The sequence below is a fragment of the Microtus pennsylvanicus genome, chromosome 1 (genome assembly GCF_037038515.1).
Source record: "Microtus pennsylvanicus isolate mMicPen1 chromosome 1, mMicPen1.hap1, whole genome shotgun sequence".
NCBI lineage: Eukaryota > Metazoa > Chordata > Mammalia > Rodentia > Cricetidae > Microtus > Microtus pennsylvanicus.
The window spans coordinates 16,497,125-16,513,348 of NC_134579.1; positions in this window are offsets into that span (position 1 = coordinate 16,497,125).

A 16,224-nucleotide genomic window follows, 5' to 3' on the forward strand; every position below is an offset into this window, starting at 1 on the left:
GGCAGTATTTGAATATGTGAATAGTTTTTTTTTTAGTTGTTCATGTTTATTTGAGGAAACACATTTTAGGAATAACTAATCCCTTATTCTACATTGCAAATAGTCTACAACAGTCACGTCAAGTTTTATTATTGTTCTTTATTTGTGCTTCCCTTTTTCTGTAATCAAATCTGTTGAGCTCTTTCATAGTTCTTGCTTTTGGATTAATATTGAGAATGACTTTTCCCTGGACAGAATTATAAAAGTACATCCCTTGATATTTTATAATTTCATTTTGTATCTTTAATGCATTTAACAAATTCCATTAAGCTTCTCCTCCCAATGTTAATTGTCATAGTACAATTGATAAAGTAATTTTATATTTAGTATTTATAAACACATCAGTTCTACTTGTTTTCTTGTCTGTGCAGGTACTATCACTAATTACTATTTTTCTATATCTTAACATTGGTTTAAAATATTATGCCTACACATTTTCATGTCTAATAGTTTAGACATCGCTCACAGCATATTCTTTTTTAATAGTTGTTTTACTTTGGAGTTTTCTGTTTTATTTTTTAGGTGACTTTTATAAGATTTAATCTTTCTTTAAATAAAAGCTCTGCCAGCCCTGTGGTGGCAGTTATAGCCTCTGGTGACAGGACATGGAGCACACAGATAAGTTCAGGAACTTCTCTAATGGCAGTGCCTAGCCAAAAATTTTGATTTTGTTTTGTTTTCTGTTAGTGTCTTGGGGTCCATGGCAGAGTTCTCAAGGTGTTTTCACTGTTCTTTGGGTGAGTCTTCCTGCACAAACTGTAATGTGTTTCTGGCTTCTCAAAAGGAAAATAAAAAGTAAAAAGAAAGAATATGTTTCTGGCATAGATACATTTTTGGCTTCAGAAGCTTTTTCATACTCAAACATTATTGACTTCACATAAAATTTGGTTGGGGAAGGACACAGTTTAGGCTTGTTGATATTTATCATCTTAGAAGTGAAATGAAACATTCATCTAGAAACATGGGGCATTAATGTTAACACAGAGAACTGATTTTAAGTGGGCAGTAGCTATTTGCCTACCTATTCTTTTAGAGGCTGGTGTACTCAAATCAAAGGCTGAGACACTATGAAAATACAGTACTCATTTATAACTGTTCCTGTCCTTATAATAGTTCTGAAAATTATCGTTTCTGCCTTTCCAGAGCAATATGGAACATTAGCTGAATAAATGGGACAAGCAGGAACTAACAAGTTGCTTATTTTTTTTTTTTTTTTTTGGTTTTTCGAGACAGGGTTTCTCTGTGGCTTTGGAGCCTGTCCTGGAACTAGCTCTTGTAGACCAGGCTGGCCTTGAACTCACAGAGATCCGCCTGCCTCTGTCTCCCGAGTGCTGGGATTAAAGGCGTGTGCCACCACCGCCCGGCCACAAGTTGCTTATTTTAAAAAAATTTGAAAATCATTTTTCATAGTAGTCATATAATTTTATGAAATTTAGATAATGTCTTACAAAATGTCTTAAGGGTAACATTTTGGAACCTTTAAACAATTGGTTAACCAGGTGAATTTTACCCAGTAAGCCTTTGCTTGGCCTATGGTTCTCCCACACCTGCTCTGACCATGCTTCTGGCAGCCTTTACATTCTGTGCTTCCCTGCACTCTTGCAACGTTGAACCATTCACTGTGTAAAAAAGAGGAGCCTTGTAGCAAGAACCACAAATATATATCAAGGGATATATATATAACAAAGGAGCTAAAAATGGACACATGCCACTTTATGCTGCCTGACTCTGTCTTCACAACCCAAGAGTGTATGCAATTTCTCTCTCTCCTTTTAAGATATCACATCTGCAGACTAGAAACCATGCCTTAAAGCCAGTACCCCAAAGCTATTGGCAGAACTAATTCCCACAACACTTCCCCCTTTTTATTTAACACAGTTCAATCCTAACAAAATTATTTACTTAAAAAAAACATTATCAAGTATTTTCCAGGAAAAAAAACGTTAATATCATAAACACAATAGAACAACAACCAACAAGTATATCAAGCAAGAAACACTAAATGTCCAGGTTATAGGTAATTGACAAGTAACAGATTATTCCCATAGCTGTCCTATCATGAAGAGTCAAAGTCTTGTACCTAATATACCTTAGCTAAGATATGAGAAGATAGTAACTGTGGCTTTCTAGTTTGTATTTTACTCTTTACTCTTTTGGCTTTTGCGGGGGTGGGGGGACAAGACACTCAGCTCCCAAATAAATCACTCACAGGGAGTCGTATTCATTCTTATAATTGCCCAAGCTTGTTTATTGTCAACTTTTTTAAGATTAAATTATCCAGACTACCTTCTGTCTCTGGGCTTTTTTCTTTTCTTCTGTATATACAACCTTTACTCTTACTCCATGGCTGCCTTTGTGGCTGGTCCCTAATGTCCTCCTCCCCTTGTTGTCTCATTTCTCCCTCTATTTATATTCTCTCTTTGCCAGCCCCACCTACCTTTCTCCTGCCTCACTATTGGTCATTTAGCGCTTTGGTAGACCGTCAGCTGTTTTAGATAGGTAAAGAATCACAGCTTCACAGAGTTAAACAAATGCAGCATAAACAAAAGCAACATATCGTTACACCATCAAACAAATGTTCCATGAAATGTCCACACCTTAAAATAATATTACCCAACAGAGTTGTTTGTGTATTTGCATCCAGATTTATGCTATATTTGTGACAGGAAGGCTTCTTAGAAATCTGTTCCATGATGGCTAAATAATAGAAATCTTTTAGATGATAATGTCGAGGTAAGATCCTTGAGTACGATGAAATTCTCCACATAACAAAATCGAGCAGGAAAGGTATTTTTTAAAGATTATTTTTGATTTGCATGTAGATACATGAATATTACAGACGAGTGTGTCAGATCCCCTGGAGCTGGAGTTACGGAAGTTGTGTGGGACTGGGAACCGATATGGGGCTTCTGCAGGGGCAGCATGCAGTATTAACTATTGAGGCATCTCTCCAGTCACAGAAAATACAGCAAGTCCTTGGGCTGGGGATACAGCCTGGGGGAAATGTCTGATTCTGTAAATAAAGCACTGAATATGACCCTCAGCACTTCAAAACAACAAAAGATCCCCCATAGATTGTGAATGTAGAAAAGTATGTACTGACCGAAGATATCTGCAAGAAACAAGAGGATCGTGTCCAGTTAACAAAGTCGTGAAAAGTCGAGTTGGCAAGATCATTAAGGCATGTTCTTTGACCTATTCCCAGCCATTCTGCTCTATAAAGAGCAGAGCCAGTTTACAAATCACAATCGCAGACAACTTAGACAACAATGAGGACACTAAGAGATACTTACATAGATCTAATCTACATGGAAAGTAGAAAAAGACAAGATCTCTCCTGAGTAAATTGGGAGCATGGGTACCTTGGGGGAGGGTTGAAGGGGAGAAAAGAGGTAGGGAGGGGAGCAGAGAAAAATGTAGAGCTCAATAAAAATCAATAAAAAAGGAGCAGAGCCTATAAACTGGTTATAGATCATCTCAGTAAATTGGAAATGCTTTCTCATAAACCATAGAATATGAGTGTATGGTGTCAAACAGCACACAGCTATGGTGTTTTGAAAGATTTTGTAAGTCTTAAAAAACTTAAAGAGGCATCAAAGAAAATAGATCCCAAAGCAGAAAGAAAATGCATGTATGGTTTCCGAGACATATTTAAATCTGCAACAAAAAAAACTAATTTAAAAAATGTATGAGAAAAAGAGTCTTAAAGGCAGTCAAAAGAATCAGAGATGGGGCCTGCTCCCACAGTTAGGAGTCCCACAAGAAAACCAAGCTACACAACTGTAACATACATGTCAGTCCCATGAATGCTTACTGGTTGGTGGCTAAGTTTCTTTGGGCCCCTGACAGCCCACGTTGGTCGATTCTGTGGGGTGTGTTCTTATGTTTTCCTTGACCTCTCTGTGTTTTCCAATCCTTCCCCTTTTCCGTAGGTTTTCCCGAACTCTGCCTAATGTTGGACTGTGGATCTCTGCATCTGTCTCTGTCAGTTGCTGGATGGAGCCTTTCTGACGAGAGTTGGGCTAGGCACCAGTCTAGGAGTATGGCAGAGTACATTAGGAATCATTTCGTTGACTTTTTTTTTCCAGTCTTTTTTGGTTCTATTCTAGGTCTCTGGGCTATCTAGCCACTGGATCCTGGCCCTGTCAGGGGTAGGCTCCTCATGAATGGGTCTCAAACTGAACCAGTCCTTGGTTGGCCACTTAATCTCTGTGCCACCTTTACCCCAGCATGTCAAGTAGGTAAGACAATTGTAAGTCGAAGGCTGTGTGGCTCGTTTGGAGTCCCAATCCCTCCACTGGAATTCTTGCCTGGTTACAGGAGATGGCCGATTCAGGCTCCATATTCCTCATTGCTAGGAGTCTTAGCTAGAGTAGCCTTGTAGATTACTGGGAACTTCCATTGCACTAGGTTTCTAGTTTATCCCCGAGATGCCCCCACACACACTCAAAATCCAGGAGTCTCTCCCAATACACTTTACCTCCATCTTCCCCCAACATGATCCCCCCCTGTTCCCATCCTCCACCCCCACTTCACCTGTCCACCCTTGATGTCTATTCTATTTTCTCTTCTCAGGGAGATTCATGCCCCCCAACACCCTCTTGATCCCTCCTTTCTCTTAGTTTCTCTGAGTCTGTAGATCGTAGTATGGTTATCCATTACTATAAAGCCACTTATAAATGAGTACATACCATATTTCTCATACTGGGCTGCCTCCTCCAGCTCTAGTACAAAGGTAGGTGCCTAGTCTTACTGTATCTTGAAATACCATGTTCCTTGATAACCATGGGAGGCCCACCCTCTTCTGGAGAGAAACAGAGGAGGAGTGGTGGATGGAGGGGGCAGAAGGGAGGTGTGGGGAGAGGAGTGAAGGGAAACTGCAGTTAGGATGATGATGATGATGATAATAAAATAATAGACTTTAACAGGCATTGTTACACAAAAATACACCAATGGCGGTAATCTTAGGAAGATAACCAACATGATTAGCAGTCAGGAAAATTCATTTAAACTGTAGGGAAATAAAATAAACATGCTAAAAGTGCCAGCATCAGGCTTTGTCCCTTCCAAGTGCTGGCGAAGGATGCAGTGCTGGGAAAGCTCACCTTGTGTAGATAAATGTCTAATCTAGTACAACCACTATGCAAGAGTTTCTTGCATTGTTCATCAAGATAGCTAAAGGTGCTAGTTCATTACTCAGTAGTTCTCATGCATGCTTCTGAACATATTGGATGTGTTTGGGAGCACACATGCATGTTGCAGTTTATCTATGCAAGACATTCTTAGAGACAATATTCAGACCTGGACAGAAGTTAAGTCTGTCAGCAGTAAACTGTCACTATTACACCATATGCATACAGTGGATATGACGCAGCAGGGGAAGCATGCATAAGGGAGCCACATATTCCAAGGGGGAGAAATCACGAATGAGTGAAGCCAGACAAAATTGTACCAGTATAATGTTATGTATTAAATGTTCCCAAACCCAAGTTAAAGCCAAATTATAAGTAGTCCCTCACAGAAGGTTAAACTAAATTTAAAGTACAAGGTGGAAAAAGATGACCAGATATTTCAGGAAAAGATGATGATATCAATTGGCTTTGTCATCTTTTGTAATTTTAATGTTTTTCTTAAGTAAATATCAACCCATATTTTTGCTAGCTTCATGTAACATATTTCTCTTATGTAAATTGGATGTAGGAACACATAAAACAAAAACATAAAAGTCCATGTAAAGGTAATATTGACTGGCCAAGAGGGAGAAACTCTTTTCAGGGAAGATAATAAAGGTGACCCTTTCCTTGTTCCTGGTTTGTCCCAGGTGGAGCCAATGACTTACAGCCATCAACTGAGTAACTGGAGATGCAGACTTAAGGGTAGAATTGGTGTTCCAGATGTGGCATACCCATCACAGATGAGAACTCTAACCAAAGTGATGTGGCTCTAGGTTAGTAGGGATGGTGGAAACCTGAACATGGAGAGTTTAGTTACTTTATGGGACAAACATTGAGAAAGGTTGGGTAATAAAAAATGAGGAAGGTTTATCACTGAGAGATGTGGTATTTTAGTTGATTTTTGAAAAAAAAAAGATAAGTCATAACCAACAGGTAAATGTAAACATGCGTGAAAACTGGTATACATAATCCATGCAGATGCCGATGCATAAGATGTATGTAGCTCTCAACCGTAATGAAGGTACCACGGAGAAGAGAAATCCATAGAAAGAATAAGACAGCAGAATCTGTGTTTATCAGACTAAAGGTTCTTACAGAAATACAGCCTAAACTTCAGGTCCTCTCCTAATCACAAATTGTATTGGATTTGTAGAAGCATTGTCCAGACTCAGCAACCAGAGTGCTCATAGATAAGCTGTTTCAAGCCTGATTTGGCCACAGAGGGTCACTCTAGCATAGCATGCACACCTCCTATGGTCATTTATTTGCTGCGTCCCAGGGGACATGGATAACAAAGATCAGGCCAATTTGGTCAATACAGGAAGGACCAATATGCTGGAGAGTTCTCTGCTATGCTCACACGGCCTTTACCATCACAGTTTACCATCTTTCCATCCTCAACTCTAGCCTTCCTCACTTCTATAGGCGCTCATTGAGCTTGCCTCTTCTTTGAGGGTAGCCTGGGCTACATAACATGTTTACCCTGGAATGGTCTTATGATTAATTTCCTCGTGTGTATTGACACAGAATGAAATTCACCATAGAAGCAATTTTCTCACATTGTATAAATCAGCAAATGAACACTTTAGTTAATAAAGATCCCAATTATTATTTTGTTTTTATTAATTTAGACTTTTTAAATTCTTATAGCAATAATCAATCATACATGAGAGTAACCAAAATAGGAAAGGAAATGGTTAAACTAGAGGTTTGACTAAATTAAAAAATTGATCATTTTGCCAAATTTCTCTGTATCTTTGTCAGTATGCATGTTAGTCATTGCTTAAATTTGCCTCTAACGACTATTAAAATGCTTCTAGCTTGAGGAAAGGATAGTTACTCTGAAATACGTCCCTGTTGTCTTCTAAATTCCCAGTAGGTGGTGTTATAATACTGCTTTTGAGAATTGAAAAATTAAAGTCAAGTTGGGAGAATTCATATATTTGCTCAAATGTATGTGCTTTTATTCTCAAAAGTAGTTTTGTTTTTTATGTTATTAAGCATGGGAACATTTTAATTCTTGTATATTTATTTAATTTATATTTCTTATCAAAAGGTATATATTAAGTGGCAGTATTTATTCCTTTATTCTCAAGCGTTATACAACATTGCTTTCATAAGGAATGGAAGAAGATGGTCAAAAGAGTTAATAATTTTCTGTGATCTTTTTGTGCCCACGTATCTTAGACTTTGTACCTGCCATTCTTACTATAGTAAACTCTATATTGCTCTCAGAATGTTTTCCATTTGGGGCCTTTCTTTTCAACTGTCTGCACTAAAAATGATTGACCATGATGCAGTACCACTATTTATAGTTCAGTTAGATATAAAATTAAAAATCTAATGTTTCAGAAGCCTGTTTGATTTCTTTTGGCAGTATATCACTTACTCTCACATTGTTTTTCTCACAGTGGTCTCTGGACAAGGATGACTTCCAAACTCCTGGGCTGCTTCCTCTGTCCATGTTAGCATGTCTATTGTTACTATCCTTATTCCACTCAGAGCTAAGTCCATTGTCCCAAGTTGGTTGAATTATACCACCTCTGATATTTATTTTAGAGATTTTGCCTAAAGTACTTCAATATATGTAAATAGAATTTTTAAAGAGAAAATTATGTTACTGTATGGGCTCTAATGCAATACTGAGTAGCAAGATTGCTAGAGGAGGAAGTTTGGGTTCAAGGGTGTAGAGGAGGAAGACCATGCAGCGATGCTGAGAGATGCAGTTATCTCCAGTCCAAGAAGAAGGACTTCAGACATCATCAACTCCAATGATACCATGATCTTGTCCTGTTAGCCTCCACAATTGAGCAACCAATTAAGTGGCTTAATCTACTCTTTCTGCTGGAAGGCAGGAAGAAATGGAGCTCCAGACAGATAATCTCAGCACTGGGGCTGCCTTTGCGTCCTCGCATCTTCAAATTCTTAAAAAGTAAGTTCAGACAAAGCTTTAGGGTGAATCAGACAAAATGCAGTTCAGTACCCATTCATGCTGAGAACCACTCAAAACACTCTACCCTGGAACTTGGACCGGTACAGCTTTATGAGTAAGAGTTAAGAGAAATATATTAGCCACAAAGCCCTAATTTTTTCCTTGTCAATTTTCCAGATGATTTAAGTGCTCCTAGCTGAGAAGCTTTCCAAACTGAAAATTGTCTGTAGAAAAGGATACAAATTCCAGACTCTGTGACTTTTTTCACACAAACTAAAGGTCACAAAATTAGCAGAAGAGAATCTGTGACTGAATTAAGAACAAGGAAAAGTCACACGGAAAAGGTGTGATGGAGAACCAGTTAAGAGACTCAATAAGTGTGCTCTGATGACTAGACTTTACTGCTACCTTCACTGAATTGATAGTCACCTGGGAGACTGGCAAGGGAAACCTCTGAGTATGTCTGTACAGGCATTTCCCAAGACATTTAACTGAGATAGAAAAGGCAAACCTGAGTGTGGATGGTACCACCCCATCAGTTGGGGACTCTGAAAGAATTTAAGAGGGAAAGTACAAAAGCTAGCTGAGTATTGATTGCCATCTTTTCTACTCCCAATCCCACATGAAATGAACTCCCTGTGCCATAAGCCACAAATATACATGCTATAAGTTTCTGCCCCAGAATGGAGACAAGTGATCATGGGTTGAATCCTTTAAAACCATGAGAAAAAAAAATCCTTCCTTTAATTGTTGGTCTTAGTTAGCAATCTGGAATACTTAGAACACACACCATATGGGCATGTCTTTAAGGGAGCTTCTAGATAGGGTTAGTTGAGAGGAAAACAAGCCCTCAATAGTTATTGTGTGTGTTAGATGTAAAGTAGCAGTAGCTGGAGGAAAATCAACGTGTGTGTCTGCCGTCATCTTTTATCATTTTTTTTTTCTGAGTGCCTGTGTCTATGGCTATTGCTGGAATCCCTCACTGATTTTAGACACTGATTTCTTCTAATGTAGCTTTAATACCAGTGACTTTTTAGAGAACATCCAGAACTTCTGTATTAGACTCAACAGTGACTAGGTTCTCTCCATCTCCAGAACGCCGACAGCTATTTGTCCCATCTTGTGCAAAGAAAATTTAATGATGAATGTATCCAAGAGATGATGAAAATAAAACCCAACATTAACAAACACCACAGCAAATCTGATAGTTCATGAACAACTAGGCCTGCACAAATAAAACCATGAATTTTCATAATTCACTCCAACTTTTCCATGGACAAACACTAATCAGATGGGTAAATCTATAATTAGTAGGACTAGAACATAGTTCTCTTCCATCAGCAGAGATAAGGCAAATATTTATGGAGCTTTTCATGTCTCAAAAATTGTCCAAGTTTTCTGGGTGATGCTCAGTGTACTTGGCTCTAGATGATCACTCAAACATGCCAGATTCAGGCTACTAAGATAAAGAAAATCTACTTCTCAAGGAAAATGATCATTTTCCTTTACTAAGTGCTATTAGGTATTATCCTGCATTTCCTAAGTGTAGGTTAGGTATGAAATCACTAGTGTCCTTACAGGACAAGTTGGGGGAAGATTTGCAATAGTTTGAAAGAAATCAGGAAAAAGAAATGCCATGTGAGCATGGATACAAAGATTAGAGTGGGGTCGCCACAACAAAAAAGTGCTAGCAACTACCCAAAGCTCAAGAGACAAAGAGCAGACTTTCCCCTGAAGCTGTGGAAGAAGCATCCCTCCTGTCTATCACTTTGATTTCAGTTCAATGAAGCTGATGATAAACTTCTGCTCTCCAGAACCATGAGAGAAAGAAAAATACTGCTGTTTGAAGCCACCAAGTTTGTAATTATTTGCACACACCACATAAATAAAGCCCAATGTCTCAAACAGTGAGTGCTCAAAATCATCTGAAAATGTTTTTAGGCGTGTAAAGTGAGTAAAAGGAAGCAAAAGTAGCCAGCAGGATCTAGTTCCTGGAGAGAGGAGGATGCATTTTAGTAGAGAGTGGCGCATCAACTTGCATATCTGCTGTACCTGATACTTTTGGTATGCAGGGATGGTGTTAATCGTAGTCTATTATGTGAACTCAAAGGAATATTACTCTGTCTTTTGTGTCTTTAGTGAGAAGTTGCATGTTCTTTTTAAACATGTACCCATTACACAAATTAGGTCTTCTTCCTGGGTTATCCCGTGAGACAGGGAATTGAATTGACTGTACTGTGCTTCCTTCTAAGGAAGGATTAGCCATATAATCTGAGATAAAGAGATAAAGAACCTGGGATAATCCTCTGAAGAGAATGCATTTTGAGCAGAGGGACTAAGTTGGAGAAGCGCTCCCAGTAGCCCATCACCTCCTGCAGTTCCTTAGCAGAGTCATGCGGCAGTGCCTGCTTCCTGGATGTGCAGGGGGGCTCTCCACGGGGTCGTTCTGAGCCTGGTTCTCCTGGTCTCCTGTCAACTTGATGAGCCCTGCATAATTTTCATTTGTGCCTGGGATGGGCAACCTATGTGTCTTTTGCTTGCAATTAAGCAGTCAAAAATCTAAGATAAGTTATGAAAATAACCTCTGAAATCTCGGATGGATTCTGTACCTGGACAAGAGAAAGAACATACATTTGTATGCAGACGATCTGAAAGAAAGCATTAATTTTGAATATGTGAGAGTGATCCTTAATAACTTTATATATTATCTGGATTTTTCTACATCTGTGGTTGAAATGATAGTGAATGGGTTTCCACTCTAGTAACTTTGAAACTGCTTGGAATTGCATACTGCAATAAGAAGAGAAACATACTTCTTAAGGATACACAGTTAGTTGATGGGGTAGGATGTAGCCTAGGGGTAGAACACCAACAGGCATGTACAAAGCCCTGGATCTGATCTCCAGAACCAAAGAAGTTGACTTTATTTAACTTGGCGTTATTTATTTATTTATTCATTCATTCATTCGTTCATTTATATTTCTGACTTTTCAAGACAGGGTTTCTCTGTAGCTTTGGAACTACCTTGGCATTTGGGTGAGTATTTCAGTAATACTTTCACTAAGGGAAATTGCTCTTGAAATGAGATAAACTTATCAGTTTCATAATTTATATTAATGGCATATTTATTATATATTATATATATATTAATTAAACAGATACTTAAAATGATGTCTACTTAAAAGTTATGGGACAATATTTTTGTTTAAATTTCTTTTTATCAGATATAAATTTTTTAAAATGTGTTTTGTATTTATTTACACACACACACACACACACACACACACACACACACACACACATATATATATATATATATATATATATATATATATATCATTGCATGTAATTCTGTGACAGATATATCCATTGTGTGGCCTAGCTTTAAAATAAGCACAAATGTGTATCATCTCAAATGTCCTTGGTAAGGACTTCCTTTGTCCTCTGTTCAGCTTTCTGGAGTGTGCTGCTTAGTGCAACCATATCATTGTGATGCTGTACACCATGTTAGTGCTTCTTGTTCCTCTATGACTCTAGAGTGCTGTCTATTGGTTAGCCTTTCTCCATCCTGTCTTCCTTCCCATCCCACCCAGCCTGGTTTTCACAACTCTAACCTTGCAGCAGAAGAGATCACAGTTTGTGAAAGTAGTATTTTATAGTTTCTGTAGCTAGAGCTTTTAAGATAAGGTTTGCATTTACTGGATTTATAGTAGATTGAAGATACAAGATATTCAAGGACTAATCAGTAGAAAGGAACTATTATAATTTAACAGAGAAAGTGTAGTATAAACTGTTAAGTATAATCTACATGCATTGCACACCAGTGGAGAAAAGAGCTCTGAGTGATACTGAATCACATACGGACCGAATAGTCATTATCTGAAGGCCTGAGGCAGAGCAGCTGAAGGTAGAATAATCTGGTACCCCATCTGCCCCTTTTTGGGGCATCATGGTTGTGGCTTATTATGGCCATGACCTACTGTGTGGTGGAGATGTTCTTCAAGACACCCTGCCAGCAGAAATTGCTAGGAGGTTGCTTTCTATGTTGCTTGGGAACTGTTAGGAGGAAATGTTACTTTGTAAAATTCTCGAGGAAGGTACCATAGGGGATGAAGTTCTGAGAAGCACAGTGATGTTGTGCAGCACTGTAGGGTAGCAGATCATCCTCCTGCAGCGTAAGATGCTGTGCACTGCAGCAGCGAGCAGAGAAAAGCACACGGAAAGCAATCCTCTTCTCTCTGCATTATCCCCTAGAGCAATCTGCTCAGAACACTTAATAATTTACCATTTGTCGAAGGAAAAATATTTGCAAGATTCATCTCCAATGTCAAAAGCAGGCCAAAGGAGGGTGGAGTTGGATCTGCTATGTAGTCAATTTACAATTGGCACAATTCAAGTAGGATTATTTTCCCTGTGAAAGAAAGGGATTTAGCAAGACTTAGAATCTACTAATTCATCCATCAAGTGATACTAGTTGCTGGCAGCCAGTTTTGCATGTGGCTTCATAGTTCTTTAAACTATGTAAAAAAGAAACAGTAAATGGTTCATTTTTTTTTGTAAAGTGCATTTGAACTATCTAGGTACATTTAGAAAGCAGGGAAAGTGTCATAATTTTTGTGTTTAGCCTGTGAAAATGCTCCTTTGGAGAATAATTTTCTTACAAAATGAACCACCTCGCCACAAACAGTTCCTTCCCTGAAGGAAAAATCTGTGGTTTCTTAAAAATTGAGTTCAGATTGCATTTGCTTAGCAAGGGCCAAGATGACTTTCATGTGTTGCTGAATCATCCAAGACATGGAACTCTACTCGCATAAGGAAAAAGAGGCCACCAGTTACAGTTGTGTGTATAATACACTATAACGTCACATAGGAAAGTTATTCTAGACAGATTTCTGTGTGGTTCTACTTTTCCTAATGTCATTTAATTGTTTTGTTCCCATAAATTTTCCTCCTCTGTTTGGGAAGAGAATTCTTAAAAGTCCTTGAAGTGACTGTTCAAGACCCATAAGTATAGGCCAGACTTGGTAACTGTCTGATTATAGAGATTTACATAAGATAATAGATTCTGGATGTTAGCTTAAGAGAAAAGAACTGCTTCCCAGCTCAATCTTGATATTAGTAGAACTTCACACAGCTGTCACCTCTTGGACATTTCTGCAGAAATCCTATGCTCTGGATAGTGCCCTCATAATACTCTGAATTCTTACTCTCACGGGTCTATTTTGTGGTGGCTACACAAGCAATCAGGAAAGAATTAACTGGAAGAAATTCTTGCTTTTCTCTCCATTGTATTACTCAAAAATATACCAAACCATAATAATAAGAGGAGTATATGATACAAGTAATGCACTGCTGTATTAAGATTTCTGGAGCTTATTTACAAAGATAGGGCTCAGCCATATCTCATATTTTCCTTTAAACGATTTGATGTTTGTATATGTTATCACTGAGTTTTGTGATCAGGTATAACAAACTTTTTGCTAAGCAGAAGGAAAAAGGCAATATCCTCAAATCTGATGCATTAGCATCCCCCATTTTTCCTCTAAACTTTACAGGTAAATGTGTATGTAAATATGACACTACAGTTAGACAGTAGACACAGCAGCAGCTATTTTAAGGATCTTTTATAGAGTTATTATCTGAATACCATAGATATTTGTTCTAAAGTACCATATCTGCTCACTAAAATAAATGTTATCTTCATGCTGCTTCTGAGGATTTTTCTGCTCCCTATCTTTTCGTGATTTACTAATTTTGAAATAATCGTAATTTGTGTGTTTTATCTCAATTCTATGTCGTCTAGTAAAATAAAGTTTGATTTTCTGTGCTTTGGGTAATCTTTCTATTTGTGTGGTAGAGGGTTTTGTTTTCTTAAATGAAGCAAAGTTCTTCACGAACATGGTAACACATTAGAACTGACTTTAAGAGAAAAGCAACTCCCTCCCTTTGTTTATATTATTAATAAAATTGAAACCTCCCCTCCTAATATTACCTATCTCCGAGATCCATATCCTTCAAAAAAATCTACAGAAAAAGAAGTTAGTAACTTTATATTATTTGCATTTGTTTCAGTCTAAAAATTAATCATTCAGATTTGTTTTACTCTTTAGAGAACAGCCGCAGATGAAAGCCATGAGGAGAGGATGATGATCATGCAGCGGAGGATGTCAAATGGGCCAAAGTACCATTTCTAGTTTTTAAGAGCGGAAAGGTTTACAAGGACATTTATAGTCTCTATCGGGGGAAGGAAACTCCCTGCGTCATGGTATTGGCCCGTAAATAAAGACTTCATAAAAAAAAAATGACTTAAGAAGAGAGAGAAGTAACTGCAGTGAAAGGGTATCTTAGGACTGTCAAACTCAGTCAGATAATTCGGGGTTGTTTTTAAAGGACCTCTTAAAGGAGTATAAGGGAGCCTAAGAGCTTTTGAATAAAGAATGTGGTTCAGAGGAGACAGGAAGCCACTTAAGTTCCCACTTTGATTGACTATATTTCCTCTCCAGTAGGCTCTATGAGTTATAGCCACAATTGTTCTCGACAGTATTTGAATAATACTAATCTGTGAGCATTGAAGTATATACTTAAAATAATTGTGCTAACGATGTTTATGGGATGCATGTGCAGGAGTAAAGGGGGTTAAAAATATGTATGTGTGAGCAATGAATACTATATAATTTAGTTGAAAATAAGGTATATAGATGAAGTGAAATAGATATTTTACGTCCTCTTGTTTTGTTTTTTTTAAAGCTGATTTTCTTTTTTAAACACTTGTTCTTAATTGCTTCCATTAGCTCCTTTTTGTGGTTACTGATGTTGTGACTATCTTATAAGCATATTAGATTTAATTTATTAGATCTCCTTTAATTGAGTGCTCCCATTTCACTGAGAAACCAACATTTATATTAAATCTTCCAAATAAGAAATATTAAGTGCCATATCTGTAATTCAACATCTGTATTATGTTGGTATTGCCATCTCTCGGTTGTCTTTTTTATTTCAGGTTGAACTTTTCCTTGTTCTTGGAAATGTGAGTGGTTCGTGATTGTATCTTAGGCAATTCTATAAACTTTGTTGCAAGAGTGGCTATTACATACTCAGCTGTATCTGCTTAGCAAGCCAGCCCTGAAGCTGGGGAGGACTCTGGAAGCATCTTCATTTGTATGAGGTCAGAGTTGAAATCTGGGTTCTCCACCAGGTAGAAGAAGGGAGCATTTTGAAGAGGACACCTCATTACTAAGGAGTGGAGGTGGGACTTTAGATTGTCCTGCTCCATCCTTTCTAGTACCTCTCAGGCGTGATGATCTTCCTGTTACTTCCTCATAGTCAGCATGAACACTGATGACCAGACAGGCAGTGGTGAAATTTCCAACCCACTAGTAGACAAAGTATGGAAAGCCAACGGGATTTCCTTCCTGTCTTCCTGTCTTCTTGCCTTCCCTCCTTCCTTCCGTCCTTCCTTTACTTCCTTTCTCCTTTGCACCCTCCCTCTTTTATTTCTGTTGGTTCTTATTATCATTCAGTAGTCACTGTGTAAAAACAATTAACTCCCTTGTAGCATTGTCATGCATGCATATTTTGAAGTATTTTTTTATATTTAGTCTTAATCATCTATTATTCTCACTTCCCTCTCCTGCTGTTTTCATATTTCATCCACAGTAGCCTCCATTTCCACTTGTGTGTCTTATTTATTAATTTCATTACAACAGAATTGGGGTTAAAAGTCAGGCTACAGTCTACAAGGATACAACAGATTGGTCTGGTATTCAGTAAAGCTTGGCAGAGATGGACCTTCCAATTCCTATTGCTAGTCCTTGACCTACTGCAACAGGAGTCAGTAATGAAGGACTGCTTCTATCACTGGGTCAGGTGAGAATTCCTATTGACTCTTGTCCTGAGAGGGAGTGGGGAATTGAGCTACTGTGGATACTGATTAGGATAATCATCTCCAGTTCGTTTGGACAGGGAAAAGCAGGCTTAGTTGAAGCATTACTATATTGACTTTGGTAAGTGTTTTCCAATCATTTTCTCAGTTTGAGTCTGGAATATATATATATATATATATATATATATATATATATA